This window comes from Agelaius tricolor, unplaced genomic scaffold (assembly GCF_023055355.1).
Source record: "Agelaius tricolor isolate 1412-34295 unplaced genomic scaffold, bAgeTri1.0.p SCAF_6, whole genome shotgun sequence".
NCBI classification, from domain to species: domain Eukaryota; kingdom Metazoa; phylum Chordata; class Aves; order Passeriformes; family Icteridae; genus Agelaius; species Agelaius tricolor.
Genome location: NW_027269266.1, coordinates 31,650,951 through 31,668,698, shown reverse-complemented (window position 1 = coordinate 31,668,698; position 17,748 = coordinate 31,650,951). Strand labels below are relative to the sequence as shown.

General features: G+C 43.1%; 1 long non-coding RNA gene across 1 annotated transcript in view; it reads left to right on the top strand.

Moving 5' to 3' along the window:
* Positions 1-4,710, top strand: part of LOC139591082 (uncharacterized) — a 59,258-nt gene extending 54,548 nt beyond the window's left edge. Inside the window, exon 7 of the long non-coding RNA XR_011679553.1 lies at positions 111-4,710. This is a non-coding gene — a long non-coding RNA (uncharacterized lncRNA). The remainder of the gene's footprint in view (positions 1-110) is intronic.
* Positions 4,711-17,748: the final 13,038 nt, after the last annotated feature.

Sequence of the window (17,748 nt, the reverse complement as noted above, 5' to 3'; positions counted from 1 at the left end):
CTTTCTTTTTTTCACTTAGCGAATGTCAGTACCTTGATTGTGGCTTCCTCTAATTTATTTGTAATTCAAATGTGCTTGTCCAATTTATTATCTTTCTTCTTTCCTAACAGGTCAGATAGACTGTGAAGGGTCTGCTACAAGTATTTCAACCTGCCTGTTAAAAAGAGAGCTGAGTTCATCATGGATAGTATCAGACAGCTTCGTGGTTTTTTCTCACTATCCATAAGAATGCAAATTTTGTGATCAGGGGAAGAGCTCTGGGTTGATAATAAAAATTTTGTTCTGCTGGATAAAACCTGAGGGGTTTCTCTCAAAGCTTCAGCCTTAGAAAAATGGTGGTACTGCAGTCTCTGTTGTCTCTGTGCAGAGCCAAAATGAAATCTTTTTATTACATTCACTTGAAATAATAGCACCTGCTACTTCAGGCACAGTCAAAACCTCATCCACTTGCCTGTGTGCCTGGGCTCTAGAAAAATTTCCCAATGAACTTGAACCCCCACTATGTTAAGCAGTGTCCCTTTTAAATGTAGTAATTGCAGAACACAGACTGAAGAGAAATAGTCACAGCAGTGGTGGATGAAGAATTTTTGTCCCTCAATAGGTTTAGGCTCGAGGCTCTGGTAGAGCTTTGCCATCTCAGCCCAGCACTTCTGCTGTATGGCAGTGCTCGAGCGTGCAAACTTCAAGTGGGCTTTTCATGGGCACTCATGCAAACTGGGCTCCATCGCTCTGACACCTGCAGAAAGCAAACAGCAGAGACTGGAAAGCCAGGGAAAAGGGAAGCCCTTTCCAAACCCACCCATGTGTTCCACCTAATGCAATCCCTGCCTTGGCCCCTGGATGTGAAACTTGATTAAAAAACAAACCAAAGCCAGAAACAAATTGGCACCAACCAGCCAGATGTTAATGAGAGACTAGGTTTTAATGCATGTTTACTGCTATTCACACTGCTGTGTACCACCACTGTTTTCTTCAACTTACATAATCAGATATAATCACTGAATGTGTTCATGCAGATTTGAGCAGAGGATGGATTTGTAGACCAGGACTTCTCAGTTAGAATGGGCTTGAACCAGAAAGATGCATAAACCTTTAAAAAAAATTACCACCTCAGATAGAATTTCTGTAATTTTAAATTTAATTTCTATAATTATTTTAGTGTAAAAACCAATAAAAATTAGACTAAACTTGGAAAACTTGGTTATTGTTTGCTAGTGTGGATGTATAAGGGATGATGTGAATGTGTGTAGTTTGGGTTTGTTTTTAAAATCCTAGTGATCCATAGACATTTTTCCTTGCCTGAGGGCTCTGGCCATGGGTTGAGAAATAATTTTCTGGAGGGTCCAAATCCAAGTGTGGATAGGCAGAGATAAAGGCTTCATATGGTGAAAGAATCTGCTCCAGTTTTGTCTAAAATCTCAAATGAAATGCCCACTCTGTTAGGCTAACAGCACTCACCACTCCAGCACAGTTGCCTCTGAAAGCCATGAGAATAATTTTCTCATCTTTTGCTCCTTATTTTCACAGGCCTTTGCATTTCTCAGCCCTGATCTCAGAGGAGAGGAAAGCACCAAATTAATGCAAAAGGGCTGCATTTCTGCAGGGCAGAGCAGAACCCCAGCAGAAGCCCCTTTTTGCAGCACCTCAAGCCTGCCCAGTGCAATGGCATGCCTGAGGAGCATCCCCCCTCAGCATCCCACCTCAGCCCTGCCAGCCCCTGGGGCAGCACAGCCTCAACTCTTTGCACCAAGGACAAGGAGATGAAATATCCACATGCCCACACACCCCATCCAGCAGGCCACGGGGTCTCAGTTGTGATCCCTGAGCAAGAAGAGTCCTCTGTGAGCTATTTCTTCTGGACATAAAGTGGAGCAGGCTGCCTCTGGCCGCCTGACTGACAGCTGAGAGGCTTTTAATGAGCATCTCTCCTCCCTGGCAGCACTTGCTGAATTAGACCTCAGCTGGGAGAGAGAGCAACAGTGCTGGGCTGAATTACCCTGAATTATTCTTTGTCTTTCTGAAAAGGTATGACTGCTATTTAGAAAGGTTCATAAACCAACAATGCATTCAGCATATAAAAGACAGAGAAAAAAAATTGCTGCATGAACCTATATTTTAAAATAAATTTCATTTATCGCAATTGACCCTTTTCTGAACCACTAAGAGAGCAAAGCTTCATGATAAAAGCTGAGGAGAGATGGGAAGAAACCAAGGCCTTGTGGATAATTCAGGAATGATAAGCCATGCATGGGAAATGGTACTGAAAAATGCATGAGAACCATTTTGTTAAATAAAATGGACTGTGGAATGCTGGCTTGCTTGGAAGAATCAAAATCAATAAATAGAAAGATGCAAAACTGCGAAAAACCTGAAACTGAGAGCAGAAAGCTCTCAAAAACCTGACTGAGTTGGAAGAGGTGTTGGAATTTTGCAGAGAGGGGAAAAGGAGCTGTGGGGACATACCCGAAAAAGATTCTGTGTATGACACATGGCCAAGGTCAGAGCACAGAAGGAGGCTGTAACCCCCATCACAAGCAAAGATTTTTACTCTGGAACAAAAAGAAATAGAAGTTAGGTCTGAAAAAGCCAAGGCTGGAAGGAGTGGCACATCCAGCTCCTCTTCCTTGTGCTGCCTGGCCCCGAGCTGCTGCAGTGACTGGAAGCCAGCACGACAGCTGTGGAAATGAAGATGCACCAGGGGAACACAGCCTGCCCAAGATGAGTGTGACATCGGTTTTGTGAGACTGTCATACTCAGACTGGTGTCCAGGAGCTGGAGATTATTGTAACAATGACATGGCAGCAGATTGGATTTCCTCAATGGCAAAGGCAAGCAGGAGACACCAGGGATGAGTGTCAGCTGCAGCAAGCAGCAATGCTCACTGGTATAAGAAATGCCAGCCTTCACCCTGCTCCTTGTTTTGTTTTTTAACCACAAAAAATACATCACTTACAACACACAGGGTGACAAAGGAAATACAGAAGCTACACTTGACATTCAAAGAAGACAGGGATTTTTTTTCATGAAAAAACCATTTCATTTGCAGCTACATCTATAAAGCAAGATTGAGGATGTTATTAGACATCAGACACCGCCCGTTTGGTGAAGTGTTTCCTGAGCCTGTAGGTATTCTTTGAGGAAAGTCAACTGGGTAATTGCCTTTCTCAGGGCATCAAACACAGGGATGGGGGGCAGAGATAGTAATGAAAAAGTAGCCCTGCACTGCCTGCCCAATGATATAGCAGGTGTCTGTGTGTGCGTGTGCCTCTGTGCACACCTCCAACTAGCCTAGAAATCAAGTGATTGCTGCAGAGTCTCTCACCGTTTTTAAAGGACTTCTGTGTTGTGTGTTTTAGTGGCAGATTTATAAAGGTAACAGTGAAATGATCTCGACACTGATGACACTTCCCAGGCTTGGGAGGGAAAACATGCCCTGGCAAGAGGAAGCCTAGAGCCCAGGGCCGCCCTTGGCATGTCTCTTTGCCATCCTCCTGGCAGCCACTAGCACAAGAGACACATTTAGGGTCCAAGTCATCCCAGCTGATGCCCAGCTGTCAGACCCTCATGGAAGCCCTTGAGGCAGGAGATGATGGTCTCAGCTGGGAAGAAAGTGCATTAAAACCACTCTCACTCATGCAGGCTCCAGAGCCACACTGGCTGCTCCAGGACTCAGCTGGGGAGAAATGGGAACTTTACACACTTCATGATGCCCACAAAGGAAAGCAAGATGCTCATTTAAATCCATGAGATTGGCATTTTCTTGTGATAAAGGCCAGAGTGCCTGGCTTGGGAAAATGGGAGTAAATACAGGCAGAATTTTGCAGTCCTGAACAAACAACAAATGCTGTCACCTCTACCCATCACTTCCTCTTCCTGAAAGATCCCCTTGGCAGTCCCAAAGGTGTTACTGTGTTCTTAAAACCTTTTTGATATAATTGAACCTGGTCAGCATATGGTGAAGTCAAAGCACAAGCTGGCAAGCACAGGACTGACCCTTCCATGTTGGGCATACCTTCCTTCCCCACAGAGATATGACTAGGAAGAAGAAGAAGCCTTTATAAAGCCACTGAAACTGGCTAAAATTTGAATTGCTTGAAAAGTGGAATTTCTTTTTTTATAAATTAATACGCTTAAATTTTTTTGTTTCAACCTTAATTGAGCAGGAAAACAAGATCTTCCACTTACATTTCTTTAAAATAGTTAAGGAAATTCCCTATGTAATTGTTTTGTTTTCTTCATGCTGTTGATATCTTATGTACTGATGACTTTTGCATTTGATGTTACAATGTCAAGAGGCAAGGCCAGGTCTTACAAGTTTGGGGTTTTTTTTAATAAAAATGAATGAATTCTTTGTTCTCTCATTTTGACATGCTCTGTGGAGAGTGTATGCTCAGCAAGTCTAAAAACTTCCAGGACAACCTGTCACAGCCTCTAGGAATAGACTAAATAAGTGCTAACCAAAGCATGAAATATGAAACACAAAAACACAAGACAGAATGAAGTGAAATTCTGCTCTGATTTTAAATCATGCACAAACAGATTTCCTTCCTATAAGCAGAGTGGCTGATTTTTTTTTGTTTCCCTTGTGTTTTGCTTGTCTTTCCTTTTTCAGGCAAGGAAAAAATAAGTGGCATTTCAAAATATTTGACCTCCTCCAAATGAAATTGTTTCTGTTATTCTATCTGGATATGATAAACAGTGAACAGAGAAAACTTCAGAAATGTGATATATCTTTAGTGTTCACTTTCCTCTGCTCTTTCTACCAATAATGTTGTCTGGTCAGAAGGTACCAATAGGCCTCCATAGACAGCATTAAAGATGAAGGGTCTAAAAGTCAACAGTTGACTTTTCACAGTTCAGGACCAGTTCCCATAAATATCATCCAGCCCTTAAGAAAAACCTTGGTAAAGTTATTAAAGCACTTATAGTGCCTTTTAAAAAACAGGATAGTCCTTGGCAGTGATATCAATATCTTCCATGGACATTTGCACAGTGTACGTATTTTTCAAATTTTTTACAAGGGTATTTTGAGAATTAAAAAAGCCTTGGTGAGTTGTTAGTAAGTGAAGTTCTTGCAACTGCTACTTTACAGGTTTCAGTAAATCTCACACCTCCCAATACATTTCAGTCCCTGTTAGATCCTGCCTGCAAGCAGTTGTGTGACACTGATGTCTTGCTGGAGAAAAGTTGCCAGAAAGCAAACAATGCTGTTTTTGGAGCAAGCACAGTTACTTCTGCAGTCCAAGCATTATTTTCAGGTTTTAAGTCAGCCTTGCTCAAGAGACCAGTGTAGCTGTCTCCAGTGCCCTGAAACAGTCCATGTTGCAGACAAGGCAAGGAGACAGGGCTGAGCAGACCCCTGGGCAGATTCAAGGTAGCAATTCACATTTCCTTTGTTTTTGGAGCGCACGTTAATATCACCCCAATGCAGACTTCATGTGTTTTCCCCCCTGCTTTATGGGGCCCTGCAGTCCTTTGCTGGTCAACCAGCTGTCAGTGCACACAGGGAATGGCTGAGATTTGGAAATTCAATTCATGCTTGTATGAATTCAAACAGCTTACAGTGGAAAGCAGAGATGCCTTTCACTCTCCTTCCTGCATTCCCTGTACTAACATGCCAAAAATCCCATTGCTTCCGGTGACAGACCTCACTGCAACATAGCTGCACCTGAAAAAAGAAGTATCACAGATGCACACTCTGCCTTGCAGCTTCAGCTGGGAGAAATGAAAGGCACAGGCTCTGGAAATAAATCTGCCCCTCCCTCAGCACCAGATAACCGACAAGTGTTGGTCCATCTGCCGTAGGCAGTCACACTGTGAGCTCACTGATGTAATCTTATGGCAGCAAAATCCTCTGAGGCTTTTTGGGCCCTGGCCCACACCTGAGTGCTGCTCTCCTGCAGCAGCATTTGGGCATGAGGGTTGAGGGGCAGAGGGGCTCCTCAGTCCAGGCTGATGGAGCTGGGCAGCAGCGCTGTGAACGGATGGATGGAGCAGAGGCACTGCCTGACCACGTTCGTTCTTTCTGCCAGCAGCAATGATGGAGAAAGCCTGTGCAGCTGTCCCTCAAATCCCTCTGCCACATAGTCAAAACTCTTTCTGCTTCACAGCTCATCTGTAGTCACTTGTATCAGTTACCAGCCCTGGCACTGAACTGCTGCCTTAGTATTTGGGTATCAATTCCTTTTGTCATCCCTTTCCCCCAGTGTCCTTAAATGGACACGAGGTGGAGGTGATGGTAACGCATTCCCTGCAGCACCCACAGCATCCAGGCAGTGTGACCCATACACTGACAGGGGCCCACAGCCATGAACATGGATGTCCCCTCCCCTGGCTCAGCTGGTGGTGATACCCCAAAGGAAGTTGCATTGCTCCATGAGGTTCCCCAAAATTTTTGTTGCTGACGGATGGGGCTGAGTAGGGGAAACTCTCTTGTGTCCCACACTGGCATTGTTCAGCATCACCACCACTGCATTTACCAGACTGGGGCAGCCCAGACAAAGCCTGGCCAAGGGTCCCAGGGCCAGATTTCTATCTCATGGGTGAAGCAACACTAGGATCAGGAGATGAAAGCAATGCCACATCTATCACAAACAAGGACACTGAAGAAAGTGTAGGGAAGATTACACACAAGTTGTAGCTCATTAAAGGAAAACATGCTGAGATATTTTTATGTTGTTGCTACTTATAGAAGAGTCAGTTAACACAGCTTATTATGGTAATTACAGCAATGTAAAGAGAGACCTAGCAGAGATTACAGCACTTTAGTACACCATCATCATAGCTTAAGTGAAACATATTTAGGACTCAAGACATCTCCCACATACCTGGCCAGGGGATAAAAAGGCCAGAAGATCCCTGCATAAGCTGCTCAGGCTGCTCCAACATCCCCAGGCAGGCAGAAAAGCTGTCAGTGTTGTCTCAGTGTGAGGCAGAGGGCTGGCCAAGAAGGCTGGGATGTGTGGCTGGCACTGCATGGTGGCCACAGGGCAGCCAGGGTGGCAGGCAAGATGGGACAGAGATGGACTGTGGGGAATGTGGTCTCCAGGAAGATGATCTTGCAATGGGCAAGCAGTTCAAAGATCTCTCCTTCACCACCTCCATCACTCCATCGATGCAGGGATCATGCACTGAGAAGGAGACTGAAGTCCCATGTTTGCCATGTGATCTGGCATCTCTGATAAATCCCCCTCTTACACCTCCAGTTTCCAGAAGCTGGGAGGAATTCAACCATGGAATTTAATGACCCTGGTGGGATTTGCCATCCTTTAATTTATCCAATCCATTTCTGATACAGAATTTATGTTTTCAACCCTGGAGATGGTGTCACCTCAGTCTGTGTACTCCTCTGCACCCATATTTATGGCAGCTTCTAGTTCAAAACTCTCCTGTAATTCTTTACACTGTAAGTGCTAAATTCTTGGTCCTATTTGATTTTGATGGAGCTCATCTTTCCTGGGTAGGCTGCTGCAAGAGTTTCCCAAATTCCTAAAAACCCCAAACTCCTCTCTCAGCTCCTCATCAGCTATCAGCACATCTGCACAGCACCTCAGAGAACATCACCATGAAGTCTGCAGCCTGTTTATTTACTGTCACCGACTGATCTTCCTTCACATTGTCAAATCTGTTATCTAGATGCTTCATGGAGTCTCCCACCTTCACCACCATCATATGCAGGGCAGTGGAACCCTCAGAGCTATCCCAAATCTGGTTTGGCCAGCTTGGGCTCAGGAGTTAGCTTGTTTCTGGGGTAAACAAACCAATTGCAGTGCACATAATTTCCACAAGGTCGTGGGGATTTTGTCAGTGATGCTCAGTGTAGAACTCTCAAACCCTTTCCTCAGCTGGATTTTCACCTGTATATTGCTTCACCAACAGCTGTTTCGCTTTTCTTCGAATTATTTCTTTATTCAGTTCTCGGAGATGCCAGAGCTGGAGAAGCCTGCAGCCATATCCTCTCCCAGAGCTAAATTACTGCTGCAGCCAAATTCTCCTCACTTGGACTGGCTCCCACAGTCCCACGGGCACCCACTTCAGCACAAACTGTAAATGAGTCAATGCAGATCATGTTTTCTCATGAAGGAGTACCATGCAGATTTGCAGTCACACAACCTGATGCCAGTCTCCTAAAAGGAAGCACGGCATCAAACAGAGCATTACTCAGGTTGGGTTGTCAGCTGTGATTTAAGTTATGTGAGAAGCCAGGCCAGCCAACAGCATCCATTTCACCCCTTAGCAAATATCCAGATGGTACTGGCTGAGCTGAGAGTGTTCTTTCTAACCTCAGAGTCGATGTGTGGAGCTCTTACTGCCAGTTGCACTGGCTGCAAAGGTGGCACTAGGGAAGCTTGGAAAATTACAGGAATGTCTTTTCCTTTTAAAATTCAATTTAAGAATCTAGAAAGGGCACTTGGTGACCTTTTTAGGGGCAATGACATACAGGCCAAACAAAGGCATGCAAGAGAATGATGATCTGAGTTCCTGTGGCCAGCACAAGCATTGACTGGCTGCACAGAGCTGCTACTTCAGGCTTCATTAAAAACTGGGGACAGCATAGGTTGCAAATGTAAAACAAATGGTTCAGCCACAATTAACTTACTTAAGACTCTTTGCTGAGCACATCCTTACTCCCATTTAGCAGAATCTACCACATGCCACCCTGAAAAGCCACCATGAATGGGCCCCTCTTGGGCTGCTGGTGACTTTCCTCCCTGCAGTGACACAAACAGGTAATAGTGCTGAAAACACAGGCACTTGGGAGGTCTTGTGCAAAGGTAGGTGAGTACAGTGTTCTGTCAGGGTGACAGAAGTGACTGATCCTAGGGCAGCGTGCTCAAAGCTCTGGTGGCAGCTGGGCCTGGGTGGCAATGCCAGCCCCCATCAGCCAGCACCCAACGCAGACATGATCTACATCCTGCACTTTTGGGCAGAGATCCTGCTGGTGTCACCGTCATATTTTCTGAAAAATCCTTTGCCAGGATTTCTTCTCCTGGGAAGCTGAGAAGCCTCAGAGAAAAATGAAAACAATAATTATCTGATTCGCTTCTCCTGTGTTTTGCTGCTTTGGAATGTGGTTTGGACATTGTTTACCAACTGTTCATTGTTTCATTGGTTTCATGTGAATTGTTTTAATGACCAATCACTGTCAAGCTGTGTTGGACTCTGAGGAGAGAGTCACAAGTTTTTCATTAGTATCTTGTTAAGCCTTCTGTAAGTATCCTTTCTCTATTCTTTAGTATAGTCTTAGTATAGTATTCTTTAATATAATGTATCATAAAATAAAAAATTAGCCTCCTAAGAACATGGAGTCAGATTCATAATTTCCTTCCTGCCACAGGGGCCCCTAAAAATACCACATGCTGGGGCTGGGGCTGCTGACACTTGATCCACTCCACGTTATCTGGGGTATGTGGTGATCAGCTGAGTGCCTTTGCTGAGGCAGACCTGACTTACACCAGCAGAACAGGGAGCCAAAGCCAGCTTAGGTTTCTGCTTCTGCAGCCACCAGCAGATGTACTGACCCACCACAGCCAAGTCTTGAAAACTGCTCTCCTTTTACGGAGACAATTAAATCCCTCATGCACAGCCTTGACATTAAAACATATTTCAATTTAAAAGCAATATTTAGTAATACAGTTGGGGTTTTTTTACCAGTTTATTTGGATGCCAGAATCCAGCAGAAAGCTCAGGACTGGCTGTTTCATGCCTGTTTCATTTTTCCTTTCAATCCATTTTCTCTGAAAAGGAGACATAAGCAGTGAAGCCAATATAGTTTTATTGGATCCAGTGCACTGCCACTAAAACAAATATATGTACACTCAGGCCACTACACTTTTATTAAAACAAATAGAATTTAATTCAAACCAGCATTCAATAGCTACAGATTTTGGTGGGTGGTTGGTTGGTTTTTTTTTTTTTTGAGAGATGAAATTAAATCCTACCAATACTGTTGCTCAATATGTTTTCACAATCAGATTCATTTGACCTAGGCAATATATATTTATCATAGGTAACACATTTTTATTAAAAAGAAATTTATAGAAACCAGGTTTCTTTGGAATGTATAGACAGAAATCCCACCTCCTTGTAAGATTAGACCAAGAGGACAGAGGAAAGAACCTTTATTATTTTTTACACTGGTAAAAGACATTTCTACTGAAGGGGTTCTTTTGACTACTACACTTGGGGTGACAGATATCTTAGAAATGAGGCTTTTAGAAGTCAGTATCTTGCTAGGTAAAATATACTTTTTACAGACCAGTGCTGAAAAAAAAACCATAGTGCTTAATACAAACAAATGCATTCATCAAAGTATTACAGTAGATTCAAACAAGAGCAAGGGAGCTAGGGCTTGAGTCAAGATGATGCATAAGATGGTATCTAGAAGAAGCAGAAGCAGCCTGTGGTACTAATAATCTGAAAATGAAGCAAAAAAAGCTCAATACAGTAACAAAACTGAGCTGTCATTTACAGTAGTGATGTTCATTTTATTGCATTTCTGCACCTCTGTTTGTAAATTATATTTTTACAGATGCCAAAAGGAAGTACGTTTCCTTTTCTCACTATGTGTTTCTGCAAATCAAGCCTAGGCCCCGCTGTGTGTCTAATAGAAACCACAGCTTTATAAAAACCATGTTTTGCATTTCTAAAACCTTTCCAGTTCTTTATTCATTGTGATATAACCTTTGATCTGGAGCAGTCATTGTCTTCCCTCTGCTTCAGTTTATCAGAGAACAATGCAGAACTTAGGAAGAGTGCATGGAAAACCATTCACCTTTTTTTTTGACAACATTTTGTAAGAGAGGGACTGATCCTGCTCCGTAAGTTAAGCTGTTTTCTCCCCCTCAAAGGAAAACACCTGGGAAGGTTGTTGAGATGTGTCTGAGCAATGGCAGAGTGTAGATTTCTGTCCAAGTCAGGGGAACCCATGCACTTAATTCCCATGGGCTTATTAGAATTTCTTTTCCTCTGTTGTTAGTAAAATTTGGGAAGAAAAAAAAAATTATTTCATAATCCTATATGAAAATCAGCTGTAGCAGATCTTAATGGGCTCCTCTGAGCTCATAGTGGTAAGAGAAATGAGAGTGCAGCACTGCAGCCATCAGAGTGGTGCCCTGGCTGCATTCAGACCTGCCACAGCTGGAAACAAGCCCATCCACGAGCACTGAAGCACAATTTTGGCTGCTGCTTGAGTGCCCCTAAGGCTGACAGAAGACGTTTGGTGTCTGAACATCTTGGTGTGGGGTCAGAAGGAGTGCATGTAAATACACAGTGGCACAGGGAGGTTTAGTGAGGGGGGTGTCCCCTGCTTTTTCTCCCTGTACCCTTAAAAGTACTGCCTTGTGTTGACCTTCCCTCTTGAATCAAGGGCTCTCTCTGAGTGTCAGTCGGGAAAGCATCATTAGATAGCAGTGGTGGGGGAGCACTATCCCATCCATATGGGCTGAACAGCTGCCTTTGCAGACTTCCCAGCCAGGGGAGCAAAGGATTAAGTAGAAGACCTGTATCCAGACACACTCCCCCACATTGTGCTGAGTGGCAGCACGGTACAGGTGACAGAATGCTTCCTCTATTTCCAATTCACTTTATCCGAGACCAGCTACTTCTCCTTTGCCTCGTTCCCTGTGACAACATTTCCAGTCAACAGCTCAGCAGCTGCATCTGCCCGTCAGGCTTCTTGTCCCTGCCAGCCTGGTGCAGAGAGAGGAAAAAAACCCAACCCTACTCCAAACAATTTTAATTAATACTGACATTTATCAAGCTGCAGAGGAAGCAACTGCTGCTTGTTGCTTGGGTTTATGTGAAAACAGTAGAAATAAATGGAACTGTCATAAAGTTGTAGACCATCCTGTCTTCATTACATCTAATGCCTGGGAGAAACGAGTTGTGAGCAGCAAGAGATACAGGAGCTCATGGGGCAGCTGATGGACAGCCCAAGCACTGAGGCTTTCTCTGAAAAGCAGGCTTTTCTTAAACCATGCTGCCTTCTTCACATGTAGACACGTGGATCTGCTTGGGATGTTGGACACCAGCTCTGCACAGTGACCCAGTAAATACCACCCATGTCCCTGCTGTGCAACGTGCTGCTCCAGAGGTGGCAGACCTGTCCCTCGTGTGATTTGGGCACATCAGCTGGGCTCCTGACATCCTGACTCTGACTCAAAGCCCATGTCTGAGTCCTCCCAGTTGCTGTTCATCACCTGCCTCACACCTGCCTCAGGACTGCAGGTCTGTGACCTGGAGGCACATACACCTTTGACAGGTCTGCCAGGGGCTCACCAAGGTGGAAAGGCCAAGCAGCTGCACTATATTGATGCAAAATGCCAATAGTAGGTGCTTTTCATTTCATGTAAATGTACAAGCATCTTTACAAGCCATCTTGCCCATTTGCTGATCATTTATAGGCCTTTTAAATGTTGTTGGAAAAGCTGTAGTATTTATCACAGCTTTCTGACCAGGGCAGCCTTTGGACATTTCTACCTGCTTATTGACAGCTTTTCCTTAAACTCCTCCACAGCATTTACTTCCTAGCAAAAATGTAAACCCTTAAAGAGAATAATTTCTTGCATCCTGACTCCTGGAGGTAAAAAATAATTCCTCTTCTTCCACAGATGTGTTCCAGCATCCCAGGTGTCCTTTACTTTAGATTAAAAGCAACAAGAAAGAAATAAGGAAATAAATAGAAAGGCTTTGTATGATGGATCAGTAGTGTATGTGATTTCCTTTGCAAGAGCTAATACCTGACCTGATATGAAATGCTAACTGGTCCACTATATGCTTACAATATACCCTATTAAAAAAAAATCCCCCAAAATATTATGAAGCCCAGCAATCCTGTGAACCAGTTTAAAAATAGACATTCTAAGGGATTTGTAGGTCAGGAGAAGCTTATCTGTAATCCCTCTGGGAAAAGCAAATCCTCCTGTGGCCCCAGAAATTCCAGTGGAGTCCTCCTGGGGCAGAGAATGCTTGTGTTGGTTTGTTGCTTTTCTGAGGACCTGCAGACCTGGATGATACACACCAAGTACTCTTCTAATGCCATTTTTGCCTTTAATTCCTCAAAGAGCCCTGTCCTCCAGGAAGGAAGCCACATAAGCCACACCAGTGCCTTCCCAAGCTCTCAAATAGAGCCGAAAGCCAAGAAAATCCAAACCTCCTGGACCCATATTCACTTTTTAACCTCACAGGCATCCTGTGTCAGTGGACTGATGAATTTCTGTAAAATGCTCAGTAATTATAGAATCAGATCCTGGTGGCAAATAGCTGTAGACCCTCAAAGCAATGGGAGCTTCCCACTGCACAGCCCCTCTTTGTACCCCTAGACACAGTCAGGTATGGTGTAAGAGTAGGATTCTGTTGCAGCACACAAGAAGCCAGGATATCTTCTGTAGCCCTTGCTTTTAATGCAATTGTTTAATATTATACAATAAAACAGTCATCCTATAGTGACTTTCAAATGGGCCCTCTCATCCTGAAAAGGCACTGTGAATGACAAATGATTCTTCTCAATATTGCTAAAGTGAAATCCACCTATTTTTGTCTCCTTCAGCTCTAGCCAGCAGTAACTGCTGGCTGCTGATTGCTACAGACAGCACATTTCCCTTTCAGGAAACAAATACTGTTTTATTTTGTCGGAAAAAATATGCCCAGTAATGTCAGCTATAAAGTACAGTAACTGGTCTTCAGCAATACATTGAATTATACACACCTAACTGTATTGGAGACCATAAATTCATCAGATGGTGCAGGCCAGGGGGCTTGAGGAGTGGAAGGGATTTGTCTCTTGTCCCCCTCCGGGGAGAACTGTCACCCCAGTGCTGAGATATTGTTTGAGCAGTGACTCCCTGGGGGCAGAGGAGGCAGAACTTGCTGAGTCTGTTTGTGATGTGCTTATCTATTATTGACATTCAGATCCCCTAATAACTCAGGGAATAAAAATGGAAAATGTGCCCACTCAAAACATCTTTGGATCCTGAAATGACAAATTCCTGCTGCAGGGAAGAGACTGATTTGGTTCCTGCCAGTCCAGCTCCCATGGGAAAATACCTTGCCATATTCTGGGGTAAGTTTTTAGAAATGCACATGATTGTGGGGATGTGTCAGAAAAAATAAAAGAAAATCACAAGTGGTGATAATGTCACTGACATGGCATTAAAGCCAACTTGCAGCTGTTCAGCAGTTACATCACGCGGAGTGATAAAGATGATAATTTTTTGTTTCCTACTATTTACTATTATTTTTCTCTGATTTTGGAAACCTGGTTCTATTACTTTTCTTTCCCTGACATTCTCCTCTGACCTTTTCTTCCAGCTTTTCTAAGTACCATAAGGTGCCCTCTTAACAGCCTTTGAGCAATATTTCATATCTAGACACCTTTGTCTTGACAAAGAAAACTTAGAGTTAAATCTCTTTTTAAACTATGTTTTAACAGAGAAAATAAAAATTATTATGGAATGAAAAAAAAATTGTATTTTTCAGGCAAATAAGGAGATTAAGTTGTTGGAGTTTTTTGCATATGTATTACATACATACATTCACTACTCTGTTATTTCCATTGTGGCTTGCATTGTAATTCCTAATCCTTGTCAATTTAGAGCACCTAATTTCCAGTTAAAACACAATATAGTCTCTTTAAAATGAGAAGTATCCTTGCCTTTGCTAATGAACATCTTCACCAGATATAGCCAACTTTCTACAGTCTTTCTGTCATGTCATGTCATGCCATTTTTATCTTCCCGTACTTCTCTCATCAAGTGAGCTTTATTTTTAATAGTTTTCTCAAGAACAACAAGAAAACCTCAATAAAATGATGAGACTGTTTCATCTCATTGTGCCTTTTCAGGAGTGTTGATTGAGATGCTAAAATAAGTATCACATCACCACATGACTTATGTAATGGGGTTCTTCAGTCACTAATTTCTGCCAAGTCTACCTGTCTAATCCAGGGATTTTAGGTCAACACTGAGATCAAGGCCTTATTGTTTTTAATAAGCCATATTTGTTATAAACATATGCATCATGCTTATTATTTTTAGTCATAGAATTTTCATTAGAGATCTGTGCCTGAGATCCAGGCATGACTCATTACATGACAATAGATACATGATACTTGTTATAAATCATTCAAATTTGGGGACAAATTTGACCTGACATAGTACAGTGTTAGTTCTTAAAATGATAATGCTGAGTTTATAGTCCCTGCATATGGGTGACTGGAGGTGTAAGCTAACACAGGGAGAAAAGCAAAACCCCTAATTTCAGTCTGTGCTTCTCCATCTTAATGCAAACAATCAATCATTGCAGAAGGAAGCCCAATACTGATCCTTTCCCCACTGAGGTCAAGTAGCAACTTTGAAGTGAGGGAACTGGGTTCACTGATAAAAATGATAGACAATTAGTGAGTGTTGTGTTTAATTGGAATGAATGAACTTGATTATTTGGTTTCCAATAAAGCGAAATAAATGGTACATAAATCCATTAATAATGAAGAACCTTTGGGTGTCTCTTTGTTGTTATTTTTGATGCTCAGAAGTGGGTCACTCTGCATGTGCATAAACAAAGAAAATAAATGGCTAGAAGAGGAATGAATTTTCCATAACCTGATTAAAGGATACGTCTGGCTCCTCAGAGAATGTTGTAGTGCTTAATGATTTTGTTGTTGTTCTTAATGTGTCTAATGTTTGCTGTTTAAGAAAATCAAGAATAATGTTAAAAGGTTGCTCCAAAAGGGAGCTGTCAGCCAGGAGGAGGAGAAAGCCTTGCTTAGCCAACAAATTCTCCACTGGCAAACTGCAGAAGGCAAGAAGAGAGAAGACCCCTCCCGCCCAGGATGGAACTTCACTGGATCTAAAATGAGGGGCCAGTAAATTGTGTGTTGTGACCCCCCTGCCAAGCCCCACGTCCCCCAGCTGCAGTCCAGCTGGAGCATGCATGATGCAGCCCCATGTACATGCCCCCTGGCAAGCTCTGTGTGTGCCCTGGGACCTGGGCTCAGGGGAAAAATCCCAGCAGCTTCAGTTCAGATGTTCTGCTATAGACCCAAGATGCTCCATCTTTCAGCATCCTGCTCCCCAGAACTGAGTGTCATTGCAGCTGAGAGCCAGGGCCCCCCTGTGCTGGACAGGACCACACCTCACACACATGGTCTGACCTTGAGTGCCCTTGCAGCCCGTGCCTAGGAGACCAGGCTCAGCCTCTTTGCTCCCTGCCACTCATACATGACAAGAAATGTGTCTCATGGGAGGTCCAAGATGTGGAGCTGGCACTCAGCCAGGATGGGCTGCAGCACTCCCCAACCCTGGAAATGCTTGCAGGGAAGAGACAAAGAATGGTCTGCTCTTGGCCCAAAATGCCTTTCAGTTGTGCCCTGATACAAATTCAAATGTGGATGTGAGTATATCCCAGGATCCCACTGATTAGATACAGGCTCTGTAGTCCCATCAGCTTGCACCAATTCCTGATATCAGCATCTCCCAGTCACTGCACAAAGTTCACTTCTCTCCCAGTCACTTGATCAAAATCCAAGTATTTCCAGCATAGTGTGTGCTCTTTTGGCATTGGCTGTGAGACCAGACATAAAATCCTAATGGGCTGTGTTATTATTTTAGCATGCTGCTTGTTCAGTTCTGTGCAGAGCAAACCAGGGGAGGCAATTGGCAGATGCTATGAGATCACAGCCACGAGAGTTGGGAGAAGTTGTGTCAACAAAGAGAAGACAGCTCCCTAGCTTTGAAGGGCATTCTGCCTGCCAAACTGTGAAAGTCTGCTGGGGACAAATGGAGCCATGAGAATCCCTAGAAAAGAAGATGCAAAAACCACAAATGATAACATATGAAGGCTCCTTTGCAGCATGAAATGACAAGAACCTTAACCAGAGCAGCTGCTGTTAGCGATCCCCGAAATGACAGTCAGGAGGGTGATGACAGTAATAATACACCTTTGAAGGATAAAGGCTTTATTAAGGGAAAATTAGCAAAATTAATTCCTAGTATTAGTCAGTAATTTGTCTAGGGTCACACAAAGGTTGAACTTGACTCTCTTTAGAGACAATACTTTTCACAAATCTGCATCTCCTTAAGAAAAGGAGCCCTATTTATTTCTTGCAGACATGTTTGCAGTTTGTAGAGCTACCTTCATAATATCATCGAGCTGGTCTTTGTTAGCTCAGGATCCTTCTCACATCGCTCACCATTTTAGTTCCCATAACAACAGAATACATTTGTAATATGGAAACTCAGCTTCCCTCAATTCTTCTGGGCAAGCTTGCTTTCTTCACTTAATAGAAGCTTGTAACATACTAAAGGTTTCTGCAAACCTGATAACTTGAATATTTTAATACAGTAGGTGATTTGGTGCAAAGTTTTGATGAAATTATGTTCCTGTTTAAACAACATATTCAGGTAAAGTTACAATTTCAAATGTCTGCGGCTTCTGGCTTTGGTATAGCCAGGGGTTGCCACATCATACCTGCATTTTCTAATTGAGATATAAAATACATGTTTTTGAATATGCCTTTTTAGATTCCAATGAACCCATTGTGTATTTTTTGTGTGAAAAAACGAGTTTGAAAACAACAAAGTTGGCTAGGCTAGCAAGCTTTATCTTCAGCCTATAGCTCTTTCCCTGAATTCAATACTGCAGGCACAATTTAATGCAAACCCAATTTATGACTTAATGCTCCAGGGACCATAGTGGGAGATTGTTACATTATTCTTTTCTAATCCTATTTGTGTTTTAATTTGCTAAGTC